At 37.1% G+C, this 6,804-nt stretch overlaps 1 pseudogene; it reads right to left on the bottom strand.

Moving 5' to 3' along the window:
* Window positions 1-419: 419 nt before the first annotated feature.
* On the bottom strand, window positions 420-1,062 carry LOC102741860 (large ribosomal subunit protein uL16-like; annotated as a pseudogene).
* Window positions 1,063-6,804: the final 5,742 nt, after the last annotated feature.

Raw genomic sequence — 6,804 nt, 5'->3', positions numbered from 1 at the left:
GATTACCATGGGGTGCCTGGGTGGCTCAGTTGGTTAAGTGACTGCCTTCGGCTCAGGTCATGATCCTGGAGTCCCGGGATCGAGTCCCGCATCGGGCTCCCTGCTCGGCGGGGAGTCTGCTTCTCCCTCTGACCCTCCTCCCTCTCATGCTCTCTGTCTTTCATTCTCTCTCTCTCAAATAAATAAATAAAATCTTTAAAAAAAAAAAAAGAGATTACCATAAACAATTCTTTGCCAGGAAAGTACATAACCTGGAATACATAGATATATTTCTGGAAATGTACAACCTACCAAAACTGAATCAGGAAGAAATAAAAAAATTTGAACAGACCAATAAAGAGTAAAGAGATTTTTTTTTTTTGGACAGGAAGTAGGAGTTATTGGTGCACATGAATAAGCAAGGGGCAGTGCCAAGGTTGTTATGAGTGCAGAGCTCACCATTTGTCCAGGGGGCCACAATTAGAGATGTATTTGACCCCACAGCTATATGGGATGAGCTACTTTTCAGCCACCATGTCTTCAAGTTTGTCTGCATTAAACTTAGTAAAGCCTCACTTCTTGGAAATGTGGATCTCCTGGCAGCCAGGGAACTTGAACTTGGCCCTGTGTAGGCCTCAATCACAGGCATCTTGTTCTGCAGCTTCCTACAGATGGACATCATGACATGGTTAATGTGGACACTGGCCACGGTGCCCTGGGTCTTTCTAAAGGCACCCCACATATATGTCTGGAGCTTGTCAGTCCCAGCACAGTACAACATCTTGTTGATACAGATGACATGGAAGGGGTGAAGCTGCCCTGCAATGTGAAGACCATCTTTGCCAGAGCTTTTCACCATGTGCTTGTTGGCACAAATACAGACAGACTCCAGGGCTTCAGAAGAGAGCTGCTCATATTCCTCTGACACCCTGTGGCCACATAGTGGGAACACATCCACTTCTGCCTTCTTCCACCCCAGGTCAAAGATTAGATCTTGGCATCGAAGACAGCGCTGCAGAAGCAAGACTTTGGATATGGCTTATTCTTACAATACTGGTAACACCGGGCAGGGAGGCGACCCATGGCCACAGCAGGATCTTCAGTGGTGCATCATGGAAAAGAGCTAGAGATTTAATCAGTAATCAACTTAGAAAATTCCATGAGCAGATGACTTCATTGGAGACTTCTATCAAACATTTAAGATATTTTTATTTATTTATTTGACAGAGAGAGAGAGAGCACAAGTAGGCAGAGTGGCAGGCAGAGGAAGAGGGAGAAACAGGCTCCCCGCTGAGCAGGGAGCCGGATGCGGGGCTCGATCCCAAGACCCCAGGATCATGACCTGAGCCGAAGGCAGCCGCTTAAAGGACTGAGCCACCCAGGTGCCCCTCTATCAAACATTTAAAGTAGAATTTGTACCATTCCTCCTCAAAATCTCCAAAATACCAAGAAGGACTCATTATAGGAAGCCAACATTACTTTGATATCAAAATCAGATAAGGATATCACAAGAAAAAATAAAACTACAAACCGACATACCTGAGGAATACAGAAATTCTAAACACAGTATTAGTAAAACAAATTCGGGCGCCTGGGTGGCTCAGACGGTTAAGTGTCTGCCTTCAGCTCAGGTCATGATCCCAGGGTCCTGGGATCGAGTCCCGCATTGGGCTCCCTGCTCCTTGGGAGCCTGCTTCTCCCTCTGCTTCTCTCTCTCTCTCTCTCTGTCTCTCATGAATAAATAAATAAAATCTTTAAAAAAAAATTCAAGAACACATTAATGTATTATACTCCATGATCAAGTGCCATTTATCCCTAGGATACAAGGATGATGAAATATATAAAATTCATTAAATGTAATACATCACATCAATATAATGAAAGATAAAAATCACACGTACATCTCAATAGACCCAGAAAAAGTATTTTACACAATACATATTCTTTTGTGTAAAATCCCTTAGCAGATTGGGTATAGAAGAAACATAGCTCAACATAAAAGCGACCATATACAACAAAACCACAGCTAACATTATTTGCAATGGATAAAAATTGAAAACATTTCTTGTAAGACTAGAGACAGGACATGGATGCCCACTTAATGGTGCTCCTATTCAATGTAGTACTGAGAGTCCTGACTAGAGCAATTTTACAAGAAATAAACGTATTCAAATTAGAAAGGAAAAAGTAAAATTGTTGCTATTTTCTGATGATGTGATCTAATATAGATAAAAAGTAAAGGATTAACTAAAAATGGAATTAATGATTCCAGTAGAATGGTAAGATACAATATTAATATAAAAATCAATTACATTCATTTTCACTAATGATCAAGCATCTCAAAAAGAAATAAATCTATCCCATTCATGATAGCCTCAAAAACAATAGAAAGCTTAGGAATAAATTTAGGGAAGTGAGTTGTATGCACAATGAAAACTACAGTACTTTGCTAAAAGAACTGAAGAAGACACAAGCAAATAGAAAGACATCCCATGTTCACATATCAGAAAAACTTTTGTTAAAATGACCATACTACACAAAGCCATATAAAGATTCAACACAATCTCCATCAAAATAGCCAATGATGTTCTTCACGGAAATAGAAGAAGCAATTATAAAATTTATGCAGAACCACAAAAGACCTCAAATAATCAAAGGAATCCTGAGAAAAAAGAACCAAACCAGAATATCATACTTCCTGATTTCAAAGTATGCTACAAAGCCATAATAATAAAAATAGCATGGTACTGACACAAAAACAGACACATTGACCAATAGAACAGAAGAGACAGCTATGGGATTTAATCCCATAGAGGATTTAATTCTGATAACTGTAAGGTATACAATAAACTAATATGTGTGTGTGGGGGGAAGCATGAAAGCATGAATATCAATTGGGAAAGAATAGTCTCTTCAGTAAGTGGTGCTGGGGAAACCGGAAAAACACATGCAGAACCATGAAATTGAACCCTTAATTCACACCACTCACAAAAATTAACCCAATGTGGATCAAAGTCTTAAACATAGGACCTGATAACCATAAAACTCCTAGAATAAAATGCAAAGCAGATGCTCCTTGACATTGGTATTGGCAATGAGTTTTTGGACATGATGCCAAAAAGATAAACAAAATAAAAATTCAAAAAGAGGGACTACATCAAACTCAAAAGCTTCTGCACACAACAGAAAAAAAAATAACCAAATAAACAGACAACTGACACAATGGGAAAATTTTTTGCAAAGCATCTATTAAATTAAGGGTTATATCCAGAATATAGAAGGAAATCAGTCAACTTAAAAACAACTACAAAACCAATTTTTGCCATTTATTATTGAATTCATTTTATTTTTTATTATTTTATTTTTTAAAGACTTTATTTATTTGTCAGAGAGAGAGAGACAGAGAGCACAAGCAGGTGAATGGCAGGCAGAGGGAGAAGCAGTCTCCCCACTGAGCAAGGAGCCTGATGTAAGACTCGATCCCAGGACCCTGGGATCATGACCTGAACCGAAAGCAGATGCTTAACGACTGAGCCACACAGGCATCCCTATTGATTTTATTTTTATCATATTTTGGTTATTAGCATTAAAGGCTTTATATTCCAATAATATTTATACTATTCTGGTTCTCTATCCTATTATTGTTTATTTAGATAACTATGGTAGTGTCGTATTTCAAAGTTTAAGACCTTTGGAATTAAATTTTTACTCAGTTTAATTGGAGTATGGCTTAACACAATGTTACATTAGCTTCAGGTATACAACACAGTGATTTGACAGCTCTATATGCTGTGCTGTGCTCACAAGTGTAGTTACCATACGTTACCACAAAATGTTATTACAATATCATTGACTATATTCCTTATGTTGTACCTTTTATGTCTGTGACTTATTCATTCCATAACTGGAAGCCCGTACCTCCCTCTCCCCTTCACACATTCTTTCTTATCCCTCCACCCCTCCCCTCTGGCAATCATCATTTTTTTCTCTGTATTTACGGGTCTGATTCTGCTTTTTCTTGTTTGTTTATTTTTTAATTTAACAAACACATTTAAAAATGAATAAAACTAAATAGAAATGTCCACAATAGCCAAACTGTGGAAGGAGCCAAGATGTCCATCGACAGATGAATGGATAAAGAAGATGTGGTCCATATATACAAGGGAATATTATATTCATCCACCATTTACAGTGACATGGATGGAACTGGAGGGGATCATGCTAAGTGAAGTAAGTCAAGCAGAGAAAGACAATTATCATATGGTTTCACTCATGTGGAACATAAGGAATAGTTCAGAGGATCATAGGGGAAGGAAGGGAAATCTGAATGGGAAGAAACAGAGAGGGAGACAAACCATGAGAGACTCTGGACTCTGGCAAACAAACTTAGGGACACAGAAGGGAGGGGGTTGGGGGGATGGAGTAGCCAGGTGATGGGTAAAGGCAAACACATGTTGTGATGAGCACTGGATATTATATGCAACTAATGAATTGTTGAACACTTCATCAAAAACTAATGATGTATTACATGTTTGGTAACTGAATATAATAAAAAAAAATGAAGTAGAAAATAATGATGACATAGAGACAGATTACAAAATGGATTCTGGAGATGCCTGGGTGGCTCAGTTAGTTACGCATCTGACTCTTGATTTTGGCTCAGGTCCTGATCTCAGGGTCCTGAGATGGAGCCCCACAACAGGTTCCACACTTAGGACAGAATCTGCTTGTCCTTCTCCATCCTCCCTCTACCCTGCCTGCCCCCCGCTCAGGGGCTTGCGCGCTCTCTCTCCCTCTCTCTTGATTAATAAATAAATCTTTTTTTAAAGGAAAAAAAACTAAATAGACATTTTTCTAAGGCAGGCAGCAAAATGGTCAACAGGCACAGAAAAAAATAGTCGACATTACTAATCAGGGAAATGCAAATCAAAACCACAATGAGATATTACGTGACACCTGTGAGAATGGCTACCAAGGAGACAAGAGACAACAGGTGCTGGTGAAGAAGGTAAAAAGAACCATTATACATTGTTGGTGGGAATGCATATTGCTCCAACCACTATGAAAAACAACATGAAGCTTCTTCAAAAAATTAACAATAGATCTGCCATGAAATCCATATATTCCACTTCTGGGTGTATACCCAAAGAAAATGAGAACAAAATTTCAAAGAGATATGCACACTCCCATGTTTATCACAGAATTATTCACCATAGCCAGGCTATGGGAACAATCCAAATGTCCACCAATGGATGAATGAATAAAAAAATTATTTAGTCATGAGAAAGGAGCATATTCTTCCATTTCCAGTAACATGGATGCACCTTGAACATATTATGCTAAGTGCGATCCGTCAGACAAAGACAAGTAATGGTATGATGCCATTTGTATGTGGAATCTAAAAAATTTAAATCTGTAAAAAAAAGAGTAAAGTGGTACTAGTAGATATGCGTGTAAATGTGTGAGGGTTGGAGGTGATAAGATTGATGGTGTTTAAGTGTACAGATTTGTAATAAGTATTAAATAATTAACAAAGATCTAATTAATAGTATAATGAATATAGACCCTAATATTGTACTATAATTATGTAATATGATAAATATTACTACTTCATGTATCACAGTACAGTATGCAAGTGTATCAGTGTAGCATGGTGTATATCTTACACAATATTATATCTCAAATTTATTCAAAATATTTTAATATGTCTACAAATTTGACTCAGTAATAAAAAAACAGCTATTTTCCTCTCACCACTCATTTTCAATATTGTATTGGAAGTTTTTGATAATTCAGTAGATCCAGAAAAAGAAATAAAATATATATTTACTGGGAAGGAAGAAGTAAAGCTGTTTTTGTTCACAGATTGCATCATCATCTATGTCATAAATCTAAATGAATCAACAAAGAACTTGAAACTAATGAGTGATTCTAGCAAGATTGCTGAATACAAAGTGAATACACAAGATCAATTGCTTTCCTATATACTAACAATAAGCAAGTGGAATTTGGAATTAAAAACAATACCATTTTATTTTATATTTTTTAAAAGCAATACCATTTTAATTAGCATCCCCCAAAATGAGCCGAGGACAGACGCTCAACCAATTGAGCCACCTAGGTGCCCCTTGCATCCCCCAAAATGAATACTTAAGTATAAATCTAATAAAGTACATACAGGATCTATATAAGGAAAAGTAAAAAAGTCTGATGAAAAAATCAAAATAAGGGATGTCTGGGTGGAACAGTTGGTTAGGTTTCCACCTCTTGGTTTCAGTTTAGGTTGTCATCTCAGGGTCATGGGACTGAGCCCTGTGCAGGCTTTGCTCTCAGTTTGGAGTCTGCTTGATAAAGTCTCTCTCCCTTTCCCTCTTCTCCTCCTGCTCATGCTCTCTCTCTCTCTGTAAAATAAATAAATCTTTAAAAAAATTTAAAAAATAATTAAATAAATGGAGAGATATTTCATGTTCATGGATAGAAAGACTAACAGTTCTTCCCCACTTAATCTTTAGATTTAGCAAGTCAAATTTGGTCCCAGCAAGATATATCTTGTATATATTTTACATATAGAAGCAATGTCATTCAAAAGTTTTTACAAAAAGGTAAAAGATCCAGTAAAGCCAACACAATATTGAAAGAAAAAACAAACAAACAAGCAAACAAAGGAACAAGAAACAAAGTCACCTGACTTCTAGACTTACTATAGAGCTGCAGTAATCAAGACAGTGCAGTATTAGCAAAAGAATAGACAAATGAATCAATTAAATAGAATAAGAAACCTAGAAAGAGACCCATATGTGTATTGTCACCTGATCTTTGACAAAG

Source organism: Leptonychotes weddellii, chromosome 7, assembly GCF_054177405.1.
Source record: "Leptonychotes weddellii isolate Sample4059 chromosome 7, ASM5417740v2, whole genome shotgun sequence".
Taxonomy (NCBI): Eukaryota; Metazoa; Chordata; class Mammalia; order Carnivora; family Phocidae; genus Leptonychotes; species Leptonychotes weddellii.
This window is presented reverse-complemented; position numbering and strand designations above follow the sequence as displayed.